Source organism: Palaemon carinicauda, chromosome 23, assembly GCF_036898095.1.
Source record: "Palaemon carinicauda isolate YSFRI2023 chromosome 23, ASM3689809v2, whole genome shotgun sequence".
Lineage (NCBI taxonomy): Eukaryota > Metazoa > Arthropoda > Malacostraca > Decapoda > Palaemonidae > Palaemon > Palaemon carinicauda.
Genome location: NC_090747.1, coordinates 102,169,370 through 102,179,369, shown reverse-complemented (window position 1 = coordinate 102,179,369; position 10,000 = coordinate 102,169,370). Strand labels below are relative to the sequence as shown.

Below are 10,000 nucleotides of genomic sequence, written 5' to 3'. Positions count from 1 at the left end.
AGATTAATTGTTCGGTTCAGTAATTATTTTTTTCCGTATAATCTATTACTAATCTCTGGGATTTTCTCAATACTTTCATGTTCCCTGTTTATATTTATATCATGGTGGCCGATGTGGTAACGCCCCTCACTGGTGAACGCCAGACTGGGGTTCGAGTCCCGCTCAAACTCGTTAGTTTCTTTGGTGGCTGCAACCTCACCATTCTTATGAGCTAAGCATGGGGGTGTTTTGGGGAGCCTATAGGTCTACCTGCTGAGTCATCAGCAGCCATTGCCTGGCCTTCCTTGGTGCTCTCTTGGGTGGAGAGGGGGCTTGGGTGCTGATCGTATATATGTTCAGTATCTAGGGCAATGTTCTACTCGATATGACAATGTCACTGTCCCTTGCCTCTCTCATTCTAGAGAGGCCTTTAAACCTTTAAACCAGTGGGAAGGAGAGACCAGAATGGCGGGGGGTGGGGGGAGGCTGCAAGGGCGCACTGAGCAATCCCTCCTAAGGGGGAAATGTGTATTGTTCTGAAGGTGGAAATTAGTTAATTAGACTTCAAACATCTTAAGCATTTTAATCGCTTCTTTGGGGGAATATTTATACAAAGCCCCACAAAGGAGGACACGAATAGTTTAAACTTGTTTCATCACATAAATCATTAAAATGATGATAGAAAGTTTAATGAGAAATTCAACAGATAAACAAGTTTGTTAAGGTAGGGCGTGACACACACACACACACACACACACACTCTCTCTCTCTCTCTCTCTCTCTCTCTCTCTCTCTCTCTCTCTCTCTCTCTCTCTCTCTCTCTCTCTCTCTCTCTCTCACAGCATGAGGTTGGTACATTACTTCTGAGGAGAATTGCTTTCCCTATAAATCTTCCAAAATAAAGAGGCTCTTAATTCAGGGTTTGAATTTTTAAGGTAATTCCTTAGTTTGAGGTGATTTCCATGGTTTCAAGGTAGTTGTTAAGGTAATGCTAATGTAATTGCGTTTTTACTACCTTCAAAAATTAAGGAAATTGGAAAAGTTTTAAGGTAATCTAAGGTAAAAAGCAGCAGTATTTAAGGTAATGGCTATATGCGCAAGTTTAAAATCTGCTCTTAATATAAGCCTATGTTTATATCAGTACTTACGCAATACAAAAATATAGATTATGTTAATCTCGATTTTGGTATTTCTAATGATCAAAATGTATTTTTGAATTTAGTTACGTACTCGCTACTTCGAATCGGATAAAAAAAAATTGTCTCCGCCAACGAAATTGGAAGGAGGTTATTTGTTTTCCCCTGTTTGTGTGTTTATTTGTGTGTATTTGTTTGTGAACAGCTTCCTGGCCACAATTTTAATCGTAGAGTAATGATACTTGCAGGGATTAACTGTTATGTAAAAAGCTGGAAATGATTAAAATTTGGAAGGTCAAAGGTCAAGCAAAATGTCCAATTCACATATCAGCCATAAGTTTGGACATCATCGTCACATAGACTTCAAACTTGGTTCATATTTGAGTGTATGAAAATCCACGCCAATTAATACATGTTAAGGTCAAGGTCAAGGTCTAGCAAAAGGTCGATGGACATCATCGTCACAGAGAATTCAAACTTGGTTCATATTTTAGTGTAGGAAAATCCACGCCAATTAATACATGTTAAGGTCAAAGGTCAAAGTCAAGGTCGAAAAATAAGCAGCCATGGCGGAGGTCTACCCTCTACTGGGTGCCTTTCTACTTTTTATTTGTTATTTAGATAAGTTTATAATTTTTTGTCTTCCACTTAAGATATCCTCTTATCCTAATTTAATATTTCAAAGTTTGAAGTCCATAGGACTCTCAAATCATATGAGTAGTCCATTTATTTGATGACATCCAAGAACTAAAATAGTTCCTTATTGTTCATTTAATTTTTTTATTAATATATGAAAATACCAAGCCATTAACATCGATATCAAATTAAGGAAGTAAAAAAAAAATAAACCCATAAACAATTACTTCTGGGGGAGAACCCCCCAAAATTAGAAATTAAAAAGGGGGTCAGATGTCACTCCCCCCCCCCCCCCCAGATAGAAAAAAAATATGTCAGATGTCAAGGGTGCAGTCATTTGTCCAGCAACACTACAATTCTACAGTAACGTCTCCTGTTCAGTGTCACTGGAGAGCAGTCAAAAGCCAGGTCTCTCTCTCTCTCTCTCTCTCTCTCTCTCTCTCTCTCTCTCTCTCTCTCTCTCTCTCTCTCTCTCTCTCTTCTCAGTAATACTTTTTAGTGAGTCCATAGGACTTTCATCTCTCTCTCTCTCTCTCTCTCTCTCTCTCTCTCAGTAATACTTTTTAGTGATTCCATAGGACTTTCATCTCTCTCTCTCTCTCTCTCTCTCTCTCTCTCTCTCTCTCTCTCTCTCTCTCTCTCTCTCTCTCTCTCTCTCAGTGATACTTTTTAGTGATGCCACAAGACTCTCTCAGTAATACTTTTTAGTGATGCCACAGGACTCTCTCTCTCTCTCTCTCTCTCTCTCTCTCTCTCCTCTCTCTCTCTCTCTCTCTCTCTCTCTCTCTCTCTCTCTCTTTCTCTTTCTCTCTCTCTCTCTCTCTCTCTCACAACAATATTCTTCAGCCCGGTAGTACCTGTCAGTATGGTGGAAAAGGATGTCAGTAGGACCGACAGGATGATAGATGGGCCCGCCCACTCTGCTGCACCTGCGCCCACGCAAACGTACCCTCCGACGCCCACCACGCTGCTGACACCTGTCGTGGGATAAGAAAGGATTCGTTAATGGCTTGAAGGACAATCGAAATGCTGACGTGAACTTGTCGGCTCGTGAGCCCTGTGAACTCTATTTGCACCCTGGGGAAGGGGGGAGGGGTTTATGTTAGATTACAGTCAAAATGATAATCAACAATAACAATAATAATCATTCATTGTCCAGTGCTTACTATTTTTGCTTCAGCAGAGAGACACCCTTATTCGACATACCTTTTTTTTAATCAACATACCCTTTTTTAATCGAGATATCCTTTTTTTAATCGACATACCCTTTTTAATCGACATACCTTTTTTAATCGACATATCTTTTTTATTCGACATGCCCTTATTAATCGACATACCCTTTTTTTAATCGACATACCCTTTTTTTTAATTGACATACCCTTTTTTTAATCGTCATACCCTTTTTTTAATCGATATACCCTTTTTTTAATCGACATACCCTTTTTTTAATCGACATACCCTTTTTAATCAACATACCCTTTTTAATCGACATACCCTTTTTTAATCGTCATAACCTTTTTTTTATTCGATATACCCTTTTTTAATTGACATACCCTTTTTAATCAACATCCCCTTTTGTAATCGACATACCCTTTTTTAATCAACATACCCTTTTTTAATCGACATACCCTTTTTTTTAATCGACATACCCTATTTTAATCGAGATACCATTTTTTTATTTGACATACTCCTTTTTAGTCGACAATACCCTTTTTTAATCGACATACCCTTTTTATAATCGACATACCGTTTTTTAATCGACATACCCTTTTTTAATCAACATACCTGTTTTTTTAATCGACATACCTTTTTTTTAATCGACATACCCTTTTTTAATCGACATACCCATTTTTTAATCGACATACCTTTTTTTTTAATCGACATGCCCTTTTTTTAATCGACATACCCCTTTTTAATCGACATACCTTTTTGTTATTCGACATACTCCTTTTCAATCGACATACCCTTTTTTATCGTCATACCCTTTTTTCATCGTCATACCCTTTTTTAATCGAGATACCCTTTTTTAATCGAGATACCCTTTTTTTAATCGACATACTCCTTTTTAGTCGACATACCATTTTTTAATCGACATACCCTTTTTATGATCGAGATACCCTTTTCTAATCGACATACCCTTTTTTAAATCGACATACCCTTTTTTAATCAACATACCCTTTTTTTAATCGACATGCCCTTTTTTTAATCGACATACCCTTTTTTTTTAATCGATATACCTTTTTTTAATCGACATACCCTTTTTTTAATCGACATACCCTTTTTCTTGATCGACATACCCTTTGTTTTAAACGACATACCCTTTTTTAATGGACATACCCTTTTTTAATCGACATATTCTTTTTTAATCGACATACCCTTTTTTTAATCGACAAACCATTTTTTAATCGACGTACCCTTTTTTAATTGACATACCTTTTTTTAATCGACATACCCTTTTTTTAACCGACATACCCTTTTTTAATCGACATACCCTTTTTTTTGAATCGATATACCCTTTTTTTAATCAACATACCCTTTTTTTAATCAACATACCCTTTTTTTTAATCGACATACCCTTTGCTTTAAACGACATACCCTTTTTTAATGGACAAACCCTTTTTTAATCGACATATTCTTTTTTAATCGACTTACCCTTTTCTTAATCGACATACCCTTTTTAATCGACGTACCCTTTTTTTTTAATCGACATATCCTTTTCTAATCGACATACTCTTTTTTTTTTTTTTTTTAATCGTCATACCCTTTTTTTTTTAACCGACATACCCTTTTTCAATCGACATACCCTTTTTTAATCGGCATTCCCTTTCTTAATCGACATACCCTTTTTGAATCGACATTCACCCATAATCGACATACCAAAGGGGTTGGGGAATGAATCAGTATGTTTCCTTAAATACTCATTGCGATTTTGTACCTGGTACTTAGTCAATTATGGATGACAACAGTTTTAATTATTATTATTATTATTATTATTATTATTATTATTATTATTATTATTATTATTATTATTATTATTATTATTATTATTATACAATTTTAATGGGAGAGTGATGAAACTTGCTGGGATTAACGCTCACGTAAAAAGCTGTAAATGATAAAATTTTGGAAGGTCAAGGTCAATCAAAATGTTCAATTCACGTAATCAGCCATAAGTTTGAACATCATTGTCACCGAGACTTCAAACTTGGTTCATATTTGATTGTATGAAAATCCACAGCAATTAATACATGTTAAGGTCAAAGGTCAAGGTCAAGGTTGAGAAATAAGCTGCTGCAGTGGAGGTCTGCACTCTATTGAGTGCCCCTCTTAGTTGTTGTTGTTGTTGTTGTTGTTATTATTATTATTATTATTATTATTATTAACAATTCCATAGTCTTTTACAAAAAGGGGCTGCCCTATTAACACTGTTGACATATGATGTCACGAACCATTTTCGATCGATAGCAATTAGTAAATTGACTAACGAAAGCGAGAAGACGAATTGCGAGGAAAATAAACTGTCGGGCAACAAATAGTTTCTATAACTGGTTGCAAATTGCTTTTATAATTGGAAAGGTGTTATTGTAATTGCTGTCTCCACCGGAAGAACTAATAAGACTCGCCTGTCAGTCAGCATGTGTGAGGCTCGGCTACTCCCAAGGTACAGTCGGCGGTGGCTTAATCGATGTCACCCTCGTTCACGGTGGTGTGATATCACATGCTCATGGTTGTGGGATATCTCGTGTTTATGGTTATGTGATTTCATGTGTACATGGTCGTGTTAAAGTGCATATTGACTGTCATTTAACATAAATGTTCATGGTCGTTTGCCCGTACATTTTTTTTTTTTGACGTTACATATTTTGGGTTATGCAATATCACATGTGACTTTTTTTTTTTTTTTTTTGACGTTACATGTTCTGGGTTATACAATATCACATGTGGCGTTATATATACGTGGTCGTATTAAATTTCTTATTCAATGTCGCGAAACATCATATATCCATGGTCGTTTGTTATCACGTTTTTTGTGGTCTTTTGACATATTTTTGTGCTGTTTTGACATCATATTTTTGTGGTCTTTTGACATCGTGATTTTTTTTTCTTTTTTTTGACATTTTTGTGCTCTTTTAATATCACATTTTTATGTTCATTTGACTTATTTTTGTCCTCTATTGACGTCATATTTTTATACTCTCTTGAAGTCATGTTTTCACATCATGTTTTTGTGCTCTTTTGACATCATGTTATTTGTGCTTCTTTTGACATCATATGAACTGGGTCATGCAACATCTCATGTTCACGGCCAAGCGACATCACATTGCCAGACTCCAAGAAAATAAGAAGAGGAGTTTTTCTGACACCAATCAAGTTACGACTAAAAGTTTATAGAAGAAAGACTCCAGACGCGTGTGAAAATTACAGGCTGGTGGGAAGTGTTGACCTGCCTGCAGGTCGTTTCAGTTTTCAACGATTCCGAAGAAGAGGTCATGGCCTTCCAGGAATAAGGTCAAATTCTCTCAAAATGGTCGAGAGGAAAGAGATTATGAATGAAGTTGTAACCCGTTGTAAGTAAATAGCTAGAGGGGCACTCAGTAGAGTGCAGACCTCCACCGTGGTAGCTTATTTTTTGACCTTTTACTACACCTTGACCTTGACCTTTGAGCTTAGCATGTAATAATTGGCGTGGATTTTCATGCACTCAAATACGAATCAATTTTGAAGTCTGTGTGACAACGATGTCCAAACTTATGGCTGATTACGTGAATTGGACATTTTGCTTGACCTATGACCTTGACCTTCCAAAATTTAATCATTTCCAGCTTTTTACATAACTGTTATTCCCTGCAAGTTTCAAATAAGTGATCAAATATAACCTCCTTCCAAATTCGTTGGCGGATGTATTTAGCGAGGCTAGTTTTAATCATTCTTGGCGTCGGTTTCATTCGTTTAAATCCAAATTGAAATAGACTTTGGGAATATATATGTTGTTACAGACTTGTAAAGGAAAAGAAAAAACTCCTTGATACTTTGGTGCAGGCTGAACTTAATCAGCCTTTATAAGCTTTGACTTCATTATAATGTTGATTCTTCTCTTTTAATCTTTTCCTTCATCTCCTGGTATTTTATTGTTTCTCCTTTTATTACCCCTCAGGTATTTATAGCCTTCTTCTGTTTCGTCTATATCCTTAATAACATAATATTATTATTATTATTATTATCATTATTATTATTATTATTATTATTTATTATTATTATTATTATGGTGGTTGTTGTTGTTGTTGTTATTATTATTGTTATTATTTTTATTATTATTATTATTATCCTCATTATTATTATTATTGTTATTATTATTATTTGTATTATTATTTTTATTATTATTATTCAAAGCTAATGTACATTTAATGCAGTAATTTAAACCAATAGACTTGTTCTTTTAATAATAAGGATAATATTACTATTTATTATTATTATTATTGTTGTTGTTGTTGTTGTTGTTGTTATTTGCTGTGATATCATGCATATCCGGATCATTATATCAGGAGGTCTATATATAATGAAAGCAAAAATTTATTGTCAACGACGAGCACCGTCTTAAGAATATTTGGAGTGATTATAAGCAGGTCAAACTACAATAGAGGAGCTAATTTATCATAAATTAAACCCTAATAGAAACTACATGATATTAATTCATGCACTAATTGTCTTTCGTAATTACGTAGAAGGCACTTTTGGGGATCGCTATAATGGAGGTATATGTAGTTGCTATTGGTCGCTGGTGTTATTTACAAGGTGATTGCTAACGTTATTTATGAGGTGATTGCTGACGTTATATAGGAGGTGATGTCTGACGTTATTTAGGTAATTGCTAACGTTATTTGGGTGATTGCTGACGTTATTTAGGACGCAATTGCTAACGTTATTTGGGTGATTACTAACGTTATTTAGGGAGTGATTGCAGACGTTATATAGGAGGTGATTGCTGACGTTATTTAGGAGGTGATATCTGACATACTGTAATATAGGAGGTGATTGCTGACGTTATTTAGTAGGTGATTGCTGACGTTATATAGGAGGTGATTGCTGACGTTATATAGGGGGTGATTGCTGACGTTATATAGGAGGTGATTGTTGTTATTTAGAAGGTGTTTGGTTTTGCTTTTATCCTAATTCAGCATCACAGACGAAAGATAAAATAGAATTTAAAACATCTAAAATATATCGGCAGGTGAAATCATATACTGACAATCATAATCATATAACAATAAAGAAATCGTAATAAAAATGTCATTATCATCAGCCATCAAAGAAATCGTAATTTAATCTCCTTATCATCATCATCATCAGCCGTCACTAGTTCACTGCAGAACAAAGGCCTCAGACTCGTTCTTCCACTTGCCTTTGTTTATGGTCTTTCTATGCCACTGCACACCTGCATACTATCTTAGTTCGTCAATCCATATTCATATCTTCCCCAGCTTCTTTTGTAATCTCTTAGGACTCAATCTGTTATTTTTAATATCCATCTGTTATCTTTCATTCTCGTTTGATGTCCTGCCTGTGTCCATTTCTTTTTCTTACATATTGTTAGAATATCCTCTACTTCAGTTTGCTCTCGTATCCATATTGTTCTTTTCCCATCTCTTGGCGTTATTCCCATCATTATTCTTTCCATAACTCTTTGTAAGTAGCTCATGTTTTAAGGTTTTAGTAAGACCCCAAGTTTCTGATCCATAAGTTCATGCTGGTAGAACCCTCTCATTAAATGCTTTACATTTAATATATATATATATATATATATATATATATATATATATATATATATATATATATATATATATATGTGTGTGTGTGTGTGTGTATATATATATATATATATATATATATATATATATATATATATATGTGTGTGTGTGTATATATATATATATATATATATATATATATATATATATACTGTATATATATTTGTATATATATATATATATATATATATATATATATATATATATATATATATATATATATCTTAAAGAAATAAATCAGATGATAGGAAAACTTAACAGGTATAAGATCTTGTGGGAATCGCATGAAGATCAGAGGAGAAGTTCGGGTGTAGATGATTAGAGAGAAGGAGGAAAAATATCGCCTTCAAAGAGAACGACCGAAGCAATGGATAAGCGAGATGCGGATAAAGGAGGGAGGAGGGAATGAAGATAAAATGAGATACAGGAATAGATAGCGATAATCAGATGGCCCTTATGAGGATGGAGGACTTAATCTGTACAATGATATAGAACGTTTCAGGAATAAGATACCGGGATTAATATCTCTCTCTCTCTCTCTCTCTCTCTCTCTCTCTCTCTCTCTCTCTCTCTCTCTCTCTCTCTCTCTCCATTTTTATTTCCATTTTTTTCATCTTGGGTTTTCAATTCAGGTTGCTATTTCTGCTAAATGGCCTCCAGGCCCTAGCGGCACAGATTATTAGATCCAGTTCAATCCAGTCTCTCTCTCTCTCTCTCTCTCTCTCTCTCTCTCTCTCTCTCTCCTCTCTCTCTCTCTCTTATCTGCCAGCAACCCACTGAAGTGGTGCCTTTCATTGTGTGGAAAGGTGTACCCTCTCTTTGTGCTGAAAGGAGTATTGTTTCTTTGTCTCGAAAGGAGTATACTTTGTGTCGAAAGCAGTATACTTTGTTTGTCTCGAAAGCAGTCTACTTTGTTTGTGTCGAAAGCAGTATACTTTGTTTGTATTAAAAGGAGTAGCCTACCTTTCTTTGTGTTGAAAGGAGTATCCTTCCTTGTGCCGAAAGGAGTACCCTTTCTTTGTCTCGAAAGGAGTATACTTTGTGTCGAAAGCAGTATACTTTGTTCGTGTCGAAAGGAGTATCTTTCTTTGTGACGAGAGGACTATACTCTGTTTGTATTGAAAGAAGTACCTTTGTGTGTTTCGAAAGGAGTACCCTTTCTTTGTGTCGAAAGGAGTATATTTTCTTTGTGTCGAAAGGAGTACCCTTTTATTTTTGCCGAAAGCAGTACCTTTTTTTTTTTGTCGAAGGTGAGTACCTTTTCTTTGTGTCAAAAGGAGTATCCTTTCTTCGTGTCGAAAGGAGTACCCTTTCTTTGTGTCGAAAGGAGTACTTTTCTTTGTGTCGAAAGGAGTACCCTTTCTTTGTGTCGAAAGGGGTACTTTTTCTTTGTGTCGAAATGTGTATTCTTTCTTTGTGCGAAGGGAGTACCCTTTCTTTGTT

General features: G+C 35.2%; 1 pseudogene; it reads right to left on the bottom strand.

Moving 5' to 3' along the window:
- LOC137617038 (solute carrier family 7 member 14-like) overlaps window positions 1–10,000 on the bottom strand; it is a 115,341-nt pseudogene that overhangs the window by 28,474 nt on the left and 76,867 nt on the right.